Below are 12,841 nucleotides of genomic sequence, written 5' to 3'. Positions count from 1 at the left end.
TTATCCTATTGTTGATAGTAAATGGGAAAGTCATGTTCATTGTGTCCCTAAGAAGGGAGGTATTACTGTTGTTCCTAATGATAAGAATGAATTGATTCCGCAAAGAATTGTTACAGGTTATAGAATGGCAATTGATTTTCGCAAATTAAATAAAGCTACTAGAAAAGATCATTACCCCCTACCTTTTATTGATCAAATGCTAGAAAGATTATCCAAGCATACACATTTTTGCTTTCTAGATGGTTATTCTAGTTTCTCTCAAATACCTGTGTCAAAACGATGATCAAGAGAAAACCACTTTTACTTTCCCTTTCGGTACATTTGCTTATACACGTATGACTTTTGGTTTATGTAATGTACCTGCTACCTTTCAAAGATGTATGACTGCTATATTCTTTGACTTTTCTGAAAAGATTGTTGAGGTTTTCATGGATGATTTCTCCGTTTACGTAACTTCTTTCAATGATTGCTTAAGCAACCTTGACCGAGTTTTGCAGAGATGTGAAGAAACTAATCTTGTCTTGAATTGGGAGAAGTGCCACTTTATGGTTAAATAAGGTATTGTCTTGGGGCATAAAATTTATGAAAGAGGTATTGAAGTTGATAAAGCTAAAGTTGATGTTATTGAAAAGATGTCGTGCCCTAAAGATATCAAAGGTATAAGAAGTTTCCTTGGTCAAGCTGGTTTCTATAGGAGGTTTATTAAAGACTTCTCTAAAATTTCTTGGCCTCTCACTAATCTTTTGCAAAAAGATGTTCCTTTTGTTTTTGATGATGATTGTGTAGAAGCATTTGAAATACTTACAAAGCCTTGATTTCTGCTTCTATTGTTCAGCCGCCTGATTGGAATTTACCCTTTGAAATTATGTGTGATGCTAGTGATTATGTTGTTGGTGCTATTCTAGGACAAAGAGTTGATAAGAAATTAAATGTTATCCAGTATGCTAGTAAAACTCTAGACAGTGCCCAGAGAAATTATGATACCACTAAAAAAGAATTTTTAGCAGTTGTATTTGCATGTGATAAGTTCATACCTTATATTGTTGATTCCAAGGTAACTGTTCACACTGATCATGCTGCTATTAAGTATCTTATGGAAAAGAAAGATGCTAAACCTACACTTGTTAGATGGGTTCTCTTGCTACAAGAATTTGATTTGCATATTATTGATAGAAAGGGAGCTGAGAACCCTGTTGCAGACAACTTGTCTAGGTTAGAAAATGTTTTTGATGACCCACTGCCTATTGATGATAGTTTTCCCGATGAACAATTAAATGTCACAAATGCTTCTCATAATACTCCTTGGTATGCTAATTATATTGTTGCTAAATTTATACCACCTAATTTCACATACCAGCAAAAGAAAAAGTTTTTCTATGATTTAAGACATTACTTTTGGGATGACCCTCACCTTTATAAACAAGGAGCAGATGGTGTTATTAGATGTTGTGTTCTTGATCATGAACAGGAACAGATCCTATGCAAGTGCCACTCTGAGTCCTATGGAGGACACCATGCTGGAGATAGAACTGCACATAAGATATTGCAATCTGGTTTCTATTGGCCTACTCTCTTCAAGGATGCTCGTAAGTTTGTCTTGTCTTGTGATCAATGTCAAAGAATTGGTAATATTAGTAGACGTTAGGAAATGCCTATGAACTATTCACTCGTTATTGAACCATTTGATGTTTGGGGATTTGATTATATGTGACATTTTCCTTCCTCTAATGGGTATACACATATTTTAGTTGCTGTTGATTACGTTACTAAGTGGGTAGAAGCTATTCCAACTAGTAGTGCTGATCATAACACCTCTATGCTTAAAGAAGTTATTTTTCCTAGGTCTGGAGTCCCTAGATATTTAATGACTGATGGTGGTTCACATTTTATTCATGGTGCTTTCCGTAAAATTCTTTCTAAGTATGATGTTAACCATAGAATTGCATCTCCATATCATCCTCAGTCTAATGGTCAAGTAGAATTGAGTAATAGAGAGATTAAGTTAATTTTGCAGAAGACTGTTAATAGATCTAGAAAGAATTGGTCTAAGAAACTTGATGATGCATTGTGAGCTTATAGAACTGCTTATAAAATCCTTTTGGTATGCCTCCATATAAAATGGTTTATGGAAAAGCATGTCACTTACCTCTTGAATTAGAACATAAGGCATATTGGGATATCAAAGAGCTCAATTATCATTTCAAACTTGCCAGTGAGAAGAGGTTATTTGAAATTAGCTCACTTAATGAATGGAGAACCCAAGCCTATGAGAATGCCAAGTTTTTTAAATAAAAAGTTAAAAGATGGCATGAAAAAAGGATACAAAAACGTAAGTTTAATATAGGTGATCATGCCTTGCTATACAACTCTCGCTTAATATTTTTTGCAGGAAAGCTTCTCTCTAAATGGGAAGGTCCTTACATCATCGAGGAGGTCTATCATTTTAGTGCCATCAAGATCAACAACGTCGAAGGCACAAATCCGAAGGTGGTAAACGGCCAAAGAATCAAACATTATATCTCGGGTACTCCCATAAATGTTGAGACCAATATTATTAATACTGTAACACCGAAGGAGTACATAAGCGACACTTTCCAGAACGTTCTAGACTCCGAAAAGGAATAGGTATGGGGTACGGTAAGTAAACCGACTCCAAAACGTTTCCAATGATAATTTTTCTTCATTTTGGAATATTTAAAAAAATAGGAAAATTAAAAGTAGTCTGAAAGAGACACGAGTCCACAACAAGGGTGGAGGGCGCGCCCTAACCCCTAGTGCGCCCCCCCCCCGTCCTTGTGGCCACCTCGTGTGCCTTCTAGACTCTGTTTTCTTGCACAATACTTCTTATGATCGGTAAAAATTCATTATATAATCTCCCAAAAGTTTTGACCCCCGTACCACGCAAATATTTCCTGTTTTTGTTTCGAGCTGTTCTTCTGACAGATCTAGATCATCATGACATCTCCAAGCGCCCCCAAGGACAAGTTTTTCGAGAACGTCATGAACCCCTACCTTGCGGAGGTGCTGCGACACCCTCAAGCTATTGAGTTGCGTGAGGGGGTGTTGCAAATCCATGATGTTGAGGGGCCGAATAAGACCGGAAGTGTGGAGACAAGGCTCGAAGAAATGGAGAAACAAGTTTTCAAGTGCCAAGGGATGGTGGAACATGGAATCAACGCAAATCACATGATGATCGCGGAGTTCACCAACAAGCACAAGCTGGATCCCAAGAGCATTGAGGAGGCCATCTTTAGGCTTCATGAGAAAATCGAGCAACTCCAAGCCCAGATCTATTACCTGCAAAACCAAAACTTTGAGTATGAATATAGATTCAAGAGGATGAGTTTGGCTGCAGATTCGAGGATCCCGGAGACTCGTTCATCTTCTATGATGGTGAACCTATGCCTTGGAAGATGGATGGCAAGCCTACTTCATCAACAAGTCCTTCACCACCACCTCCAAAGGAAGGGATCTAAATACATGGGTATGGGCACTCCCCTTGGCAATTTCCAAGCTTGGGGGAGTGCCCCGGTATCGTATCGTATCACCATCACATCTTTATCTTTATCATTTTCTTAGTTCAGTCCTTTTGGTTATATCTTGATCTAGTAGAATAAAGCTTTAGAATGATCTAGCTTTGAGTTTTTGCTTCGATCCCTATCTATGTAATCGAGTCCTCGAGATATATAATAAAGAGTAGTTTTAGATAAGGGCTTTTGCTTTCTTGCTATGATCTTGAGGGAATTAAATAGAATAAATAATAAAAGGGATGAAATAAAAGGTTTACATATTGATCTTATGGAGAGTAATGACTTCACATATAAAAAGTATGATGAATAAAAGTTGTTGGGAGTTGACAAACATAGTTTTGGTCATTGCTGCAATTAATAGGAAGTAATAAAGAAAGAGAGGCCTCACATATAAATATACTATCTTGGACATATTTTGTAATTGTGAGCACTCATTAAAATATGACATGCTAAGAAGTTGATGTTGGACAAGGAAGACAACATAATAGGTTATGTTTTCTTATAGGGAAACACTTCTATTCAAACATCTGATTTCTTTCCAATCATTTGACTGATCCTCTTCCGTTGATTTTCTTCCTATCGGATGGTCGAGAAGCTCCACCATTTTCTGTCCAAAACTACCCCATTATCCAACCGTATTTAATACTCACGATCCCCTAATCCCTCGCCCCTCTTTCCTGATATGATCCCTATTATGAGGCGCTAGGAATCAGACTACTGATCCTTTGCTTCTATCAGACCAGTAGAAGGCCGTAGGATTAGAATCATCTAGGTCGTCCAATCTGTTATTAAAACCCCGTGCCTAAAAATTTAGTTTCCTTGGCTAATTTCCTATTTCCTAGAAATTGCTCCCGTACTGTTAGCTGCTTCCTTCGTTAATTGCATGTTTCCTAGTAACTGCTCCCGTAATGTTAGCTGCTCCCTTTAAGTTAGTCGCTTCCTAATTTTTTTGGTCAATATTTTTGGAAAAACATAGTTATTCCTAAAACTTCTTAATAATTTTGGAAAATATGATTATACCTCCCAAATAAATCCAATGATTAATTATGATATTTTTTGCATGTCTTTCTTCACGGAAGGCAACATGATTTTATTCCATGGAAGCATTATCGTTGATTCACGGAAGCATCATTTCGGAAATGATGTCAAATCCCACTTTTTCCGAAAATTATTTGGAAACTACAATTAAATCCGGCAATTAATTATGATAATTTTAGGATATGTTTCTTTATAGATGGCAACATGTTTTATAGAAGCATTCTTCTGGATGCATGGAAGCATCACTTTCTTTTTGCTTCCATAAACATAAAATTTCTTCCAACCAGAATAGTATATTTTTTGTGCAAAAGAAATGACATTTTCGTATTATTTTGTGCTATGGAAACATTCATTTTGATCGATGGAATCATAAGCTTTATTTGTGGGATATGGAAGCATACACTTGAAATAACAATATATCTTCAGATGCATCTTTAACGTTGACGACATAGCTTTTGTGCTATGGAAACTTTCATTTTAAACAATGGAAGCATACACTTTTATTATGGGATACTTCAAATAACAGTTTTTAGATGCAATTTCATACGATGATGACGGCGTAGATTTAAGTCGAACATTCCTTTTGACTGATGCAAGGATACACTTGAAATAAAATTGGCAGAAACAATCTAAGTTTGTGCTTCTTATGGTGTGGAGATATTCTTCTTTAATCATTGGCAGAAATAAGAGTATGCTTCAACCATCACTAGTGTGGGCTTCAACCACTTGCCATCATTGCTTCTGTTAATGAAATTTTATTTTACCATACTCTTTTTGTTTCAATATATTTGAGTATCAACCAATATGAACATGTGTTTCCTTCTTACTTCTGAATGCTTCTGTTGTATAGAGATTTTGATGCACCTGATTCTAGTTGGTGCTCCTTTGTTGTGTAAGGACAACGATGTTGAGTGTGCCACGAGATGCTCTAAGTTGTCGGTTGTACATTGAACAATGGAGAGGTCATGGTGTGTGTGGTACTCGTAGATGATCAGCTTGTACAACGTTTGGTGCTACTATAACTATAACGATGTGAAAATGGTGTTCTCGTAATAGCATTTGCTTTTGTTGTAAATCATAGTATACATAACTTTTTCAATGTTTGATCATTCTTGTTGTTCTTCCACATGTTTCTTGGACTAAATTTTATTTGAAGTTTATGCTTGTGTTGAAAAACTAAGTTTCTAATGCATAACAAAGCATGTGCTTCTGTCGGTCAAAATAAATGTTTCAATGGCACAAAATATGTGTCATTGTCGCATAAAAATGTGTCTATGTAAATACTATAATTATTGGGCCAAATTTTTATTTGAAGTGTATGCTTTCATCTGTCAAAAGAAATGTTTCCATGTCATAAAAGCTATGTTTTCATCACATAAAATTGTGCCTCGGAAAAATTGATTCTTGGGCTGTATAAATTTTCTTTCAAGTATATGCTTGCATCAGTCAAAAGGAATGTTTGAATTAAATCTACACTGTCATCATCGTCTAAAAAATGCATGTGAAAACTATTATTTGAAGTATCCCATAATAAAAGTGTATGTTTCCATCATTTAAAATGAATTTTTCCATAGCACAAAAGCTATGTCGTCAATGTTAAAGATGCATCTAGAGATATATTGTTATTTCAAGTGTATGCTTCCATATCCCACAAAAAAAGCTTATGATTCCATCGATCAAAATGATTGTTTCCATAGCACAAAAGAATACAAAAATATCATTTCTTTTGCACAAAAAATATCCTATTGTGGTTGGAAGCAATTTTATGTTTATGGAAGCACCAAGAAAGTGATGCTTCCATGCATCCAGAAGAATGCTTTTATAAAACATGTTGCCATCTATAAAGAAACACATCCTAAAAATATCATAATTAATTGAAAGATTTAATTGTAGTTCCCAAATAATTTTCACAAAAAGTGGGATTTGACATCATTTCTGAATTGATGCTTCCGTGCATCAACGATAATGCTTCCATGGCATAAAAATCATGTTGCCATCTGTGAAGAAACATGTGTCAAAAAAATATCATAATTAATCGTTGGATTTATTTGGGAGGAATAATAGTATTTTCCAAAATTATTAAGAAGTTTTAGGAATAACTATGTTTTTCCAAAAAGTATTGACCAAAAAATTAGGAAGCAACTAACTTAAAGGGAGCAGCTAACATTAGGGAGCAGTTACTAGGAAACATGTAATTAACGAAGGAAGCGGCTAACAGTACGGGAGCAATTTCTCAGAAACAGGCAATTAACCAAGGAAACTAAATTGTTAGGCACGGGTTTTTAGTACCATATTGGACGGCCAAGATGATTCTAATCCTACGGCCTTCTACTGGTCTGATAGAAGCGAATGATCAGTAGTCTGGTCCCTAGCGCCTCCCTTTCTTATATCCGAATAGAAGTTATATTGTGATGGATCATCCAACATGTTGAGCTTGCCTTTCCCTCTCGTGCTAGCCAAATTCTTTGCACCAAGTAGAGATACTACTTGTGCTTCCAAACATCCTTTAAACCTATTCTGCCATGAGGTTCCACCATACCTACCTATGGATTGAGTAAGATCCTTCAAGTAAGTTGTCATCGGTGCAAGCAATAAAAATTGCTCTCTAAATATGTATGATCTATTAGTGTGGAGAAAATAATCTTTATACGAACTTGTGATATGGAAGAAATAAAAGCGACGGACTGCATAATAAAGGTCCTTATCACAAGCGGCAATATAAAGTGATGTTCTTTTGCATTAAGGTTTTGTGTATCCAACCATAAAAGCACATGGCAATCTCTGCTTCCGTCGCGAAGGGCCTATCTTTTACTTTTATCTTCTACCCTTACACAAGAGTCATGGTGATCATCACCTTTCCTTTTTATACTTTTTCCTTTAGCAAGCACTATATGTTAGAGAGATCCGGATATATATATATATCCACTCGGATGTAGGTTTTCATAAAGTATTATTGTTGACGTTACCCTTGAGGTAAAAGGTTGGGAGGTGAAACTATAAGCCCCTATCTTTATCTGTGTCCGGTTGAAGCTTTGGACCCAGAAATATCGCATGAGTGTTAGCAATTGTGGAAGATTATATGATAGTTGAGTATGTGGACTTGCTGGAAAGCTCTTTAGTTGACTCTTTCCGATGTTATGATAAATTGCAATTGTTTCAATGACTGAGATCATAGTTTGTTAGTTTTCAATGAAGTTTCTGATTCATACTTTACTTTGTGAACGAATTGTTACTTTATCATAAGAAATTGTATGACAATATATGTTGTTATTCTAAAGATGATCATGATGCCCTCATGTCCGTATTTTATTTTTATCGACACCTCTATCTCTAAACATGTGGACATATTTATCAATATCAGCTTTCGCTTGAGGACAAGCGAGGTCCAAGCTTGGGGGAGTTGATACGTCCATTTTGCATCATGCTTTTATATTGATATTTATTGCATTATGGGCTGTTATTACACATTATATCACAATACGTATGCCTATTATCTCTTATTTTACAAGGTTTACATGAAGAGGGAGAATGCTGGCAGTTGGAATTTTGGACTGGAAAAGGAGCAAATATTAGAGACCCTGCACAATTCCAAAAGTCCTGAAACTTCACAGAGCATTTTTTGGAATATAAAAAAATTGGGCGAAGAAAAAACCAGAGGGGCCACCAGCCAGCCACAAGGGTGGAGGGCGTGCACTACCCCCCTGGGCGTGCCCCCTGACCTTGTGGCCCCCCTGGCAGGCCTCCAGTGCCCATCTTTGGCTATTTGGTGTGTTTTGACCTAGAAAAAATAAAGAAGGAAGCTTTCGGGACGAAGCACCGCCGTCTCGAGGCAGAACCAATCTAGGGCTCCGGCGGAGCTCTTCTGCAGGGAAACATCCCTCTGGGAGGGGGAAATCATCGCCATCGTCATCACCATCGATCCTCTCATCGAGAGGGGGTCAATCTCCATGACCATCTTCACCAACACCATCTCCTCTCAAACTCTAGTTCATCTCCTGTATTCGATCTTGGTCCCAAAACCTCAGATTGGTACCTGTGTGTTGCTAGTAGTGTTGATTACTCCTTGTAGTTGATGCTAGTTGGTTTATCCGGTGGAAGATTATATTTTCAGATCCTTAATGATAATTAATACTCCTTTGATCTTGATCATAAATATGCTTTGTGAGTAGTTACGTTTGTTCCTGAGGACTGATACGTCTCCAACGTATCTATAATTTATGAAGTATTCATGCTGTTTTATTATCATTCTTGGATGTTATACAATCATTTTATGGCAACTTTATATCATTTTTTGGGACTAACCTATTGACCATGTGCCCAGTGCCAGTTGCTGTTTTTTGCTTGCTTTCTACATCGCAGGAAATCAATATCAAACGGGGTCCAAACACCGCGAAAGTTTTTGTGGATTTTTTATGGACCAGAAGAATCCCGATGGGCCAGAGCAGCACCTAGTGGGTGCACCGAGGGGGGCACAACCCACCAGGGTGCGCCTGGGGGCCCAAACGCGCCCAGGTGGGTTGTGCCCACCTCGGTGGCCTCCCGCACCCCCTCTTTGCCCTATAAAATCCCAAATATTCCAAAAATCCTCGGGGTTAACCTAGATCAAAAGTTTTGTCGCCGCAGGCCTCTGTAGCCATCGAAAACCATTCTAGACCCCGTTTCGGCACCCTGCCGGAGGGGGAATCATCTCCGGTGGTTGTCTTCATCATCCCGGCGGCAACCACGATGAGGACGGAGTAGTCCACCCTCGGGGCTGGGGGTTTGTACCAGTAGCTATGTGTTTAATCTCTCTCTCTCTCTCTCGTGTTATTGAGATGTCACGATCTTGATGTATCGCGGGCGTTGTTAATATAGTCGGATCATATGGTGTTTTCCCCTCTCTATCTTGTTGTGATGAAATGAGTTTTTCCCTTTGAGATTTCATTGTTATCGGATTGAATACTTTTATGGATTTGAGAGCACTTGATATATGTCTTGCATATGAATACTCGTGGTGACAATAGGGTATCATATTGATTCACTTGATATGTGTTTTGGCACTCAACTTGCGGATTCCCGCGGTGACATAGGGGTAATCTACGCATAGGGGTTGATGCACGTTTTTGTCTTTGTTTCTCCGGTAGAAATCTTGGGGCACTCTTTGAGGTTCTTTTGTGTTGGACTGAGTATTATGAATCTGAAATTATTTGGTGTTATTTCAGTACGAACTATTGGATAGATCGATTGTAAAGAATAGCTTCGTGGTGGTTTCGTACCCTACACGAAGCTATTCTTTACAATCGATCCACACCGGACGGGAGGCGGCCGCGAATCCATTACCACAAGAAGATCCTAATCTTCAGGGGCAAGCGGATCTCCCAGATGCAGGTAAGTGCCTCATGGCCAGGCGATGGGGCGATGGCCTGGTAGAGATATTTTATGGAGAATTGTCCAAAAGGCTCTAGCCACCAACTGGAGCGGTCATCGTTGGTCGTAAGGTCAGGCTCGTGCAAGGCAATGCAGTGTAGCAGCTCCTGCCAGTCAGTGGTCTCAGCCGGGCCAAAAGGTCGCTGGAACGCGAGTTGCCCCAAGTCAATAAGGGTTGTTGCTACCGAGATCTGAGGGGAGACCGCTATGGAGAATGGGTCGGGACAGCGGGCCGCGAGGGGCATGTCGCCAGCCCATCTATCAAACCAGAACAGAGTGGCAGTGCCAGATCCACCCAAGATTGAGGTCCTGATCCGGAGGACAGGGAGGAGCTAGATGACGGATTGCCAGAACTGGGAGCCCCCAGACCGCTGGCAGAAAGCAAGAGGTTGGCCACAGAGGTATTTCTGCTGAATGATGCGAAGCCACAAGCCACCATCACCGTTGGCAATCCTCCAAAGCCACCGAGTCAGGAGGGCAATGTTCATGCGTTTGGAAGACATAATCCCGAGTCCGCCCTGGTCGCGGGCCTTGTAGATTTCTGACCACCTAATCATGTGGTACTTCTGCTTATCGCCCTCACCGTCCCAGAAGAAATGCCCCTGAACAGTGGCAATCTCGTGATGAAGGGTACCGAAAGGCTGTAGAAGCTCATGATGAACAGGAGCAGGCTAGAGAGGGACGAGTTAATGAGCACCGTACGGACCGCTTTCGAGAGCCAACGACCCTACCAGGGCTCGATACGGTGCTGAAGCTTCCCCACCGTAGGGCACAAGTCGGCCACCGTGAGCCTAGTGTCACTAATGGGTATCCCCAGATATGTCGTGGGGAAGCTCCCAAGCTAGCAGTTAAGCCGATCTGCAATACTCTGACGCTCGTACCGGGAGTAGCCCAAGACCATCACCTCGCTCTTGTCGAAGTTGATCCTGAGGCCCGACATCTACTAGAAGCACGGCAGAAGGAACTTGAGGTTCGAAATATCTCTCTCCGAGCCTTCCACTATTATAATGGTGTCATCTGCATATTGCAGAAGGGAGATCCCATTCCCCCCAACAAGATGCGGGACTATACCATTAATGTGGCCCGCAGCCTCGGCTTTATCAAGGATGGCAGCCAGGGCATCGACCACCATGTTAAATAGGAACAGTGAGAAGGGGTCGCCCTAGCGCACCCCACAGAAGGTGGGGAAGAATGGGCCGATCTCCCCATTAATGTTCATCGCAGTCCGACCCGAGGAACCATCTGCATCACCCTAGTCACCCAACGATCGTCGAAGCCCGTACGGAGATGGCATTCCCGAAGGAAAGACCAGCTAACCATGTCATAGGCCTTGTGGAACTCTAGTTTCATGAAGACTGCCTTGAGGTGTTTGGAGTGAACCTCATGGAGTGCTTCGTGAAACACCAGGACTCCGTCCAGGATATAGCGGCCTTGGATGAAGGCCGACTGATCAGGCTGGGTGATCCGGTCGGCAATAGGGGCCACCCTAATGGCATACCCCTTAGCGAGGATGCGGAAGATGACATTAATCACCATAATCGGACGGAATTGGCGGATATCCGAGGCCCTAGTCACTTTGGGGATGAGGGTGATTACGCGAAAATTGAGCCGGGCCAGGACGATGGACCTGACCAAGAACTCGTCAAAAAGGGCCATCACCTCAGGTTTGATCACCTCCCAGAAGGTCTGGAAGAACTTCATTGGGAGCCCATCCGGGCTGGGAGCCGAGGATGGATTCATGCCCTTAATCGCTGCCCAGACTTCAGCCTCAGAGAACGGGGCCATGAGGGTCGCGTTGTCCGCAGGCAAGACGCACCTGTGCGCAGGCCAAATATCTTGCGCAACGGCAAGACCTCCCCGAGGGGAGGCAGAGAATAGGTCTCTGTAGAAGTCGTCAACATGTGCCCGGATGCCCTCGGGCCGCTCCAGGAGGGCCGCTCCGTCCCAGAGGAGGGGGGTGGCGTTCCGACGTCGGTGGCCATTAGCTAAGGCCTGGAAGTAGGCGGTATTGGCATCCCCTTTGAGGACCCAATTCTGAGTACCCAGCAAACGCCAGTATGCCTCCTCGTCTGTGTATATGACCGTGAGCTTGTCTTCCAAGTCGTATCTAAGCATCCACTTGTCGGCAGAGAGGCCAGCGGCATTGGCCCGCAGGTCGAGAGCTTGGATGTCTTCAAGGAGAGCTTTTTTCCGCTCCCAGATGTCACGGCCGACGTTGGCACCCCAACCCTTCATGAATTGTCCTGACCGCTTGGCGCACAAGTGCCAGTTGTCAACAGCCGAAAGGGAACGATGGGGGGCCTCACGCGCCTCGTGCCACCGTGTGCCCACCCCGACGGAGAACCCAGGATGGCACAACATAAAGGTTTCGAAGCAGAATCGGGGTGGAAGGGGAGGGCGCTCATTCTCCGAAGAGAGGAGCAGGGGGACGTGATCTGAGCCAATCCGTGTAATTGCTCGGAGTGAAGCTAGGGGCAGTGGATGTCCCACTCAGGGGAGGCGAAGACCCTATTGAGAACGGAGCAGGTTGGCTCCACTTGACGGTTTATCCAAGTGAACCTGGCCCCGACTCGATCGAGCTCGCGAAGCCCCATGTCAGCAATGCAGTCGTTGAACATCTGCATTCGAGGGAAGTTCACCAGATTATTGCTCTTGTCGGCTTCCGATCAGATGAGGTTGAAATCACCTCCCACCACAACCGGTAGTTGGGCGAACGCCACCTTCCTACGGAGCTCACTGAGGAAGGCCTCCGAACGGCGGTGGTCGGCCGGGCCATAAACCACAATGATTTCCCATTTGAAGTTCAGGGCCCGCTCGAAAATCTCCATGCTCACGAAGAACTCACCCCTATCCATGCTACGTATCTC

Source organism: Triticum urartu, chromosome 1A, assembly GCF_056163025.1.
Source record: "Triticum urartu cultivar PI428250 chromosome 1A, HENAU_Tu73, whole genome shotgun sequence".
Taxonomy (NCBI): domain Eukaryota; kingdom Viridiplantae; phylum Streptophyta; class Magnoliopsida; order Poales; family Poaceae; genus Triticum; species Triticum urartu.
Note: the sequence above shows the minus strand (reverse complement) of the source record.